Genomic DNA, 8,782 nt, shown 5'->3' on the forward strand with positions numbered 1-8,782 from the left:
TCTTGGCGGGGGATTGTTCACCAAATAGGAGGTCTCAGGTCTTGGCCGGGGGATTGTTCACCAAATTTGGAGTTATCAGGTCTTGGCCGGGGGATGGTTCACTAAATTGGAGGTCTCAAGTCTTGGTGGGGGATTGTTCACCAAATTTGGAGGTCTCAGGTCTTGGCCGGGGGATTGTTCACCAAATTTGGAGGTCTCAGGACTCGGCCGGGGGATGGTTCACCAAATAGGAGGTCACAAGTCTTGGTCGGGGATTGTTCACCAAATTGGAGGTCTCAGGTCTTGGCCGAGGGATTGTTCACCAAATTGGAGGTCTCAAGTCTTGGCCGGGGATTTTTCACCAAATTGGAGGTCTCAGGTCTTGGCCGGGGGATTGTTCACCAAATTTGGAGGTCTCAGGTCTCGGACGGGGGATTGTTCACCAAATTTGGAGGTCTCAGGTCTTGGCCGGGGGATTGTTCACCTAATTGGAGGTCTCAGGTCTTGGCCGGGGGATTGTTCACCAATTTTGGAGGTCTCAGGTCTCGGCCGGGGGATGGTTCACCAAATTGGAGGTCTCAGGTCTTGGCGGGGGATGGTTCACTAAATTGGAGGTCTCAAGTCTTGGCGGGGGATTGTTCACCAAATTTGGAGGTCTCAGGTCTTGGCCGGGGGATTGTTCACCAAATTTGGAGGTCTCAGGTCTTGGCCGGGGAATTGTTCACCAAATTGGAGGTCTCAAGTCTTGGCGGGGGATTGTTCACCAAATAGGAGGTCTCAGGTCTTGGCCGGGGGATTGTTCACCAAATTTGGAGTTCTCAGGTCTTGGTCGGGGGATTGTTCACCTAATTGGAGGTCTCAGGTCTTGGCCGGGGATTGTTCACCAAATTGGAGGTCTCAGGTCTTGGCCGAGGGATTGTTCACCAAATTGGAGGTCTCAAGTCTTGGCCGGGGATTTTTCACCAAATTGGAGGTCTCAGGTCTTGGCCGGGGGATTGTTCACCAAATTTGGAGGTCTCAGGTCTCGGCCGGGGGATTGTTAACCTAATTGGAGGTCTCAGGTCTTGGCCGGGGGATTGTTCACCAAATTTGGAGGTCTCAGGTCTCGGCCGGGGGATGGTTCACCAAATTGGAGGTCTCAGGTCTTGGCCGGGGAATTGTTCACTAAATTGGAGGTCTCAAGTCTTGGCGGAGGATTGCTCACCAAATTGGAGGTCTCAGGTCTTGGCCGGGGGATTGTTCACCAAATTTGGAGGTCTCAGGTCTCGGCCGGGGGATGGTTTACCAAATTGGAGGTCTCAAGTCTTGGCGGGGGATTGTTCACCAAATTTGGAGGTCTCAGGTCTTGGCCGGGGGATGGTTCACCTAATTGGAGGTCTCAGGTCTTGGCCGGGGGATTGTTCACCAAATTTAAAGGTCTCAGGTCTTGGCCGGGTGATTGTTCACCTAATTGGAGGTCTCAGGTCTTGGCCACGGGGATTGTTCATCAAATTGGAGGTCTCAGGTCTTGGCCGGGGGTTTGTTCACCTAATTGGAGGTGTCAGGTCTTGGCCGGGGATTGTTCACCAAATTGGAGGTCTCAGGTCTTGGCCGGGGGATTGTTCACCTAATTGGAGGTCTCAGGTCTTGGCCGGGGGATTGTTCACCAAATTTGGAGGTCTCAGGTCTCGGCCGGGGGATGGTTCACCAAATTGGAGGTCTCAGGTCTTGGCCGGGGAATTGTTCACTAAATTGGAGGTCTCAAGTCTTGGCGGAGGATTGCTCACCAAATTGGAGGTCTCAGGTCTTGGCTGGGGAATTGTTCACTAAATTGGAGGTCTCAAGTCTCGGCCGGGGGATTGTTCACCAAATTGGAGGTCTCAAGTCTTGGTCGGGGATTGTTCACCAAATTGGAGGTCTCAGGTCTTGGCCGAGGGATTGTTCACCAAATTGGAGGTCTCAAGTCTTGGCCGGGGATTTTTCACCAAATTGGAGGTCTCAGGTCTTGGCCGGGGGATTGTTCACCAAATTTGGAGGTCTCAGGTCTCGGCCGGGGGATTGTTCACCAAATTTGGAGGTCTCAGGTCTTGGCCGGGGGATTGTTCACCTAATTGGAGGTCTCAGGTCTTGGCCGGGGGATTGTTCACCAAATTTGGAGGTCTCAGGTCTCGGCCGGGGGATGGTTCACCAAATTGGAGGTCTCAAGTCTTGGCGGGGGATTGTTCACCAAATTTGGAGGTCTCAGGACTCGGCCGGGGGATGGTTCACCAAATAGGAGGTCACAAGTCTTGGTCGGGGATTGTTCACTAAATTGGAGGTCTCAGGTCTTGGCCGGGGGATTGTTCACCAATTTTGAAGGTCTCAGGTCTCGCCCGGGGGATGGTTCACCAAATTGGAGGTCTCAGGTCTTGGCGGGGGATGGTTCACTAAATTGGAGGTCTCAAGTCTTGGCGGGGGATTGTTCACCAAATTTGGAGGTCTCAGGTCTTGGCCGGGGGATTGTTTACCAAATTTGGAGGTCTCAGGACTCGGCCGGGGGATGGTTCACCAAATAGGAGGTCACAAGTCTTGGTCGGGGATTGTTCACCAAATTGGAGGTCTCAGGTCTTGGCCGGGGAATTGTTTACTAAATTGGAGGTCTCAAGTCTTGGCGGGGGATTGTTCACCAAATTGGAGGTCTCAAGTCTTGGTCGGGGATTGTTCACCAAATTGGAGGTCTCTGGTCTTGGCCGAGGGATTGTTCACCAAATTGGAGGTCTCAAGTCTTGGCCGGGGATTTTTCACCAAATTGGAGGTCTCAGGTCTTGGCCGGGGGATTGTTCACCAAATTTGGAGGTCTCAGGTCTCGGACGGGGGATTGTTCACCAAATTTGGAGGTCTCAGGTCTTGGCCGGGGGATTGTTCACCTAATTGGAGGTCTCAGGTCTTGGCCGGGGGATTGTTCACCAATTTTGGAGGTCTCAGGTCTCGGCCGGGGGATGGTTCACCAAATTGGAGGTCTCAGGTCTTGGCGGGGGATGGTTCACTAAATTGGAGGTCTCAAGTCTTGGCGGGGGATTGTTCACCAAATTTGGAGGTCTCAGGTCTTGGGCGGGGGATTGTTCACCAAATTTGGAGGTCTCAGGACTCGGCCGGGGGATGGTTCACCAAATAGGAGGTCACAAGTCTTGGTCGGGGATTGTTCACCAAATTGGAGGTCTCAGGTCTTGGCCGGGGAATTATTCACTAAATTGGAGGTCTCAAGTCTTGGCGGGGGATTGTTCACCAAATTGGAGGTCTCAAGTCTTGGTCGGGGATTGTTCACCAAATTGGAGGTCTCAGGTCTTGGCCGAGGGATTGTTCACCAAATTGGAGGTCTCAAGTCTTGGCCGGGGATTTTTCACCAAATTGGAGGTCTCAGGTCTTGGCCGGGGGATTGTTCACCAAATTTGGAGGTCTCAGGTCTCGGCCGGGGGATTGTTCACCAAATTTGGAGGTCTCAGGTCTTGGCCGGGGGATTGTTCACCTAATTGGAGGTCTCAGGTCTTGGCCGGGGGATTGTTCACCAAATTTGGAGGTCTCAGGTCTCGGCCGGGGGATGGTTCACCAAATTGGAGGTCTCAGGTCTTGGCGGGGGATGGTTCACTAAATTGGAGGTCTCAAGTCTTGGCGGGGGATTGTTCACCAAATTTGGAGGTCTCAGGTCTTGGCCGGGGGATTGTTCACCAAATTTGGAGGTCTCAGGACTCGGCCGGGGGATGGTTCACCAAATAGGAGGTCACAAGTCTTGGTCGGGGATTGTTCACTAAATTGGAGGTCTCAGGTCTTGGCCGGGGAATTGTTCACTAAATTGGAGGTCTCAAGTCTTGGCGGGGGATTGTTCACCAAATTTGGAGGTCTCAGGTCTTGGCCGGGGGATTGTTCACCAAATTTGGAGGTCTCAGGTCTCGGCCGGGGGATGGTTCACCAAATTGGAGGTCTCAGGTCTTGGCGGGGGATGGTTCACTAAATTGGAGGTCTCAAGTCTTGGCGGGGGATTGTTCACCAAATTTGGAGGTCTCAGGTCTTGGCCGGGGGATTGTTCACCAAATTTGGAGGTCTCAGGACTCGGCCGGGGGATGGTTCACCAAATAGGAGGTCACAAGTCTTGGTCGGGGATTGTTCACCAAATTGGAGGTCTCAGGTCTTGGCCGGGGGATGGTTCACCAAATTGGAGGTCTCAAGTCTTGGCGGGGGATTGTTCACCAAATTTGGAGGTCTCAGGTCTTGGCCGGGGGATTGTTCACCTAATTGAAGGTCTCAGGTCTTGGCCAGGGGGATTGTTCTCCTAATTGGAGGTCTCAGGTCATGGCCGGGGGATTGTTCACCAAATTTGGAGGTCTCAGGTCTCGGCCGGGGGATGGTTCACCAAATTGGAGGTCTCAGGTCTTGGCCGGGGAATTGTTCACTAAATTGGAGGTCTCAAGTCTTGGCGGAGGATTGCTCACCAAATTGGAGGTCTCAGGTCTTGGCCGGGGAATTGTTCACTAAATTGGAGGTCTCAAGTCTTGGCGGAGGATTGCTCACCAAATTTGGAGGTCTCAGGTCTCGGCCGGGGGATGGTTCACCAAATTGGAGGTCTCAGGTCTTGGCCGGGGAATTGTTCACTAAATTGGAGGTCTCAAGTCTTGGCGGAGGATTGCTCACCAAATTGGAGGTCTCAGGTCTTGGCCGGGGGATTGTTCACCAAATTTGGAGGTCTCAGGTCTCGGCCGGGGGATGGTTTACCAAATTGGAGGTCTCAAGTCTTGGCGGGGGATTGTTCACCAAATTTGGAGATCTCAGGTCTTGGCCGGGGGATGGTTCACCTAATTGGAGGTCTCAGGTCTTGGCCGGGGGATTGTTCACCAAATTTAAAGGTCTCAGGTCTCGGCCGGGTGATTGTTCACCTAATTGGAGGTCTCAGGTCTTGGCCACGGCGATTGTTCACGTAATTGGAGGTCTCAGGTCTTGGCCGGGGGATTGTTCACCAAATTTGGAGGTCTCAGGTCTTGGCCGGGGGATTGTTCATCAAATTTTAGGTCTCAGGTCTTGGCCGGGGGTTTGTTCACCTAATTGGAGGTGTCAGGTCTTGGCCGGGGATTGTTCACCAAATTGGAGGTCTCAGGTCTTGGCCGGGGGATTGTTCACCAAATTTGGAGTTCTCAGGTCTTGGCCGGGGGATTGTTCACCTAATTGGAGGTCTCAGGTCTTGGCCGGTGATTGTTCACCAAATTGGAGGTCTCAGGTCTTGGCCGGGGGATTGTTCACCAAATTTTGTAGGTCTCAGGTCTCGGCCGGGGGATGGTTCACCAAATTGGAGGTCTCAGGTCTTGGCCGGGGAATTGTTCACCAAATTGGAGGTCTCAAGTCTTGGCGGGGGATTGTTCACTAAATAGGAGGTCTCAGGTCTTGGCCGGGGGATTGTTCACCAAATTTGGAGTTCTCAGGTCTCGGCCGGGGGATTGTTCACCTAATTGGAGGTCTCAGGTCTTGGCCGGGGATTGTTCACCGAATTGGAGGTCTCAGGTCTTGGCCGGGGAATTGTTCACCAAATTATAGGTCTCAAGTCTTGGCGGGGGATTGTTCACCAAATTGGAGGTCTCAAGTCTTGGCAGGGGATTGTTCACCAAATTTGGAGGTCTCAGGTCTTGGCCGGGGGATTGTTCACCTAATTGGAGGTCTCAGGTCTTGGCCAGGGGGATTGTTCTCCTAATTGGAGGTCTCAGGTCATGGCCGGGGGATTGTTCACCAAATTTGGAGGTCTCAGGTCTCGGCCGGGGGATGGTTCACCAAATTGGAGGTCTCAGGTCTTGGCCGGGGAATTGTTCACTAAATTGGAGGTCTCAAGTCTTGGCGGAGGATTGCTCACCAAATTGGAGGTCTCAGGTCTTGGCCGGGGGATTGTTCACCAAATTTGGAGGTCTCAGGTCTCGGCCGGGGGATGGTTTACCAAATTGGAGGTCTCAAGTCTTGGCGGGGGATTGTTCACCAAATTTGGAGGTCTCAGGTCTTGGCCGGGGGATGGTTCACCTAATTGGAGGTCTCAGGTCTTGGCCGGGGGATTGTTCACCAAATTTAAAGGTCTCAGGTCTCGGCCGGGTGATTGTTCACCTAATTGGAGGTCTCAGGTCTTGGCCACGGGGATTGTTCACGTAATTGGAGGTCTCAGGTCTTGGCCGGGGGATTGTTCACCAAATTTGGAGGTCTCAGGTCTTGGCCGGGGGATTGTTCATCAAATTGGAGGTCTCAGGTCTTGGCCGGGGGTTTGTTCACCTAATTGGAGGTGTCAGGTCTTGGCCGGGGATTGTTCACTAAATTGGAGGTCTCAGGTCTTGGCCGGGGGATTGTTCACCAAATTTGGAGTTCTCAGGTCTTGGCCGGGGGATTGTTCACCTAATTGGAGGTCTCAGGTCTTGGCCGGGGGATTGTTTACCAATTTTGGAGGTCTCAGGTCTCGGCCGGGGGATGGTTCACCAAATTGGAGGTCTCAGGTCTTGGCGGGGGATGGTTCACTAAATTGGAGGTCTCAAGTCTTGCCGGGGGATTGTTCACCAAATTTGGAGGTCTCAGGACTCGGCCGGGGGATGGTTCACCAAATAGGAGGTCACAAGTCTTGGTCGGGGATTGTTCACCAAATTGGAGGTCTCAGGTCTTGGCCGGGGAATTGTTCACTAAATTGGAGGTCTCAAGTCTTGGCGGGGGATTGTTCACCAAATTGGAGGTCTCAAGTCTTGGTCGGGGATTGTTCACCAAATTGGAGGTCTCAGGTCTTGGCCGAGGGATTGTTCACCAAATTGGAGGTCTCAAGTCTTGGCCGGGGATTTTTCACCAAATTGGAGGTCTCAGGTCTTGGCCGGGGGATTGTTCACCAAATTTGGAGGTCTCAGGTCTCGGCCGGGGGATTGTTCACCAAATTTGGAGGTCTCAATTCTTGGCCGGGGGATTGTTCACCTAATTGGAGGTCTCAGGTCTTGGCCGGGGGATTGTTCACCAAATTTGGAGGTCTCAGGTCTCGGCCGGGGGATGGTTCACCAAATTGGAGGTCTCAGGTCTTGGCGGGGGATGGTTCACTAAATTGGAGGTCTCAAGTCTTGGCGGGGGATTGTTCACCAAATTTGGAGGTCTCAGGTCTTGGCCGGGGGATGGTTCACCTAATTGGAGGTCTCAGGTCTTGGCCTGGGGATTGTTCACCAAATTTAAAGGTCTCAGGTCTCGGCCGGGTGATTGTTCACCTAATTGGAGGTCTCAGGTCTTGGCCACGGGGATTGTTCACGTAATTGGAGGTCTCAGGTCTTGGCCGGGGGATTGTTCACCAAATTTGGAGGTATCAGGTCTTGGCCGGGGGATTGTTCATCAAATTGGAGGTCTCAGGTCTTGGCCGGGGATTGTTCACCGAATTGGAGGTCTCAGGTCTTGGCCGGGGAATTGTTCACCAAATTTGGAGTTCTCAGGTCTTGGCCGGGGGATTGTTCACCTAATTGGAGGTCTCAGGTCTTGGCCGGGGGATTGTTCACCAAATTTTGTAGGTCTCAGGTCTCGGCCGGGGGATGGTTCACCAAATTGGAGGTCTCAGGTCTTGGCCGGGGAATTGTTCACCAAATTGGAGGTCTCAAGTCTTGGCGGGGGATTGTTCACCAAATAGGAGGTCTCAGGTCTTGGCCGGGGGATTGTTCACCAAATTTGGAGTTCTCAGGTCTTGGCCGGGGGATTGTTCACCTAATTGGAGGTCTCAGGTCTTGGCCGGGGATTGTTCACCGAATTGGAGGTCTCAGGTCTTGGCCGGGGAATTGTTCACCAAATTATAGGTCTCAAGTCTTGGCGGGGGATTGTTCACCAAATTGGAGGTCTCAAGTCTTGGTCGGGGATTGTTTACCAAATTGGAGGTCTCAGGTCTTGGCCGAGGGATTGTTCACCAAATTGGAGGTCTCAAGTCTTGGCCGGGGATTTTTCACCAAATTGGAGGTCTCAGGTCTTGGCCGGGGGATTGTTCACCAAATTTGGAGGTCTCAGGTCTCGGCCGGGGGATTGTTCACCTAATTGGAGGTCTCAGGTCTTGGCCGGGGGATTGTTCACCAAATTTGGAGGTCTCAGGTCTCGGCCGGGGGATGGTTCACCAAATTGGAGGTCTCAGGTCTTGGCCGGGGAATTGTTCACTAAATTGGAGGTCTCAAGTCTTGGCGGAGGATTGCTCACCAAATTGGAGGTCTCAGGTCTTGGCCGGGGGATTGTTCACCAAATTTGGAGGTCTCAGGTCTCGGCCGGGGGATGGTTTACCAAATTGGAGGTCTCAAGTCTTGGCGGGGGATTGTTCAACAAATTTGGAGGTCTCAGGTCTTGGCCGGGGGATGGTTCACCTAATTGGAGGTCTCAGGTCTTGGCCGGGGGATTGTTCACCAAATTTAAAGGTCTCAGGTCTCGGCCGGGTGATTGTTCACCTAATTGGAGGTCTCAGGTCTTGGCCACGGGGATTGTTCATCAAATTGGAGGTCTCAGGTCTTGGCCGGGGATTTGTTCACCTAATTGGAGGTGTCAGGTCTTGGCCGGGGATTGTTCACCAAATTGGAGGTCTCAGGTCTTGGCCGGGGGATTGTTCACCTAATTGGAGGTCTCAGGTCTTGGCCGGGGGATTGTTCACCAAATTTGGAGGTCTCAGGTCTCGGCCGGGGGATGGTTCACCAAATTGGAGGTCTCAGGTCTTGGCCGGGGAATTGTTCACTAAATTGGAGGTCTCAAGTCTTGGCGGAGGATTGCTCACCAAATTGGAGGTCTCAGGTCTTGGCTGGGGAATTGTTCACTAAATTGGAGGTCTCAAGTCTTGGCGGGG

This window comes from Leiobunum rupestre, chromosome 2, assembly GCF_980474605.1.
Source record: "Leiobunum rupestre chromosome 2, qqLeiRupe1.1.hap1, whole genome shotgun sequence".
Taxonomy (NCBI): Eukaryota; Metazoa; Arthropoda; class Arachnida; order Opiliones; family Sclerosomatidae; genus Leiobunum; species Leiobunum rupestre.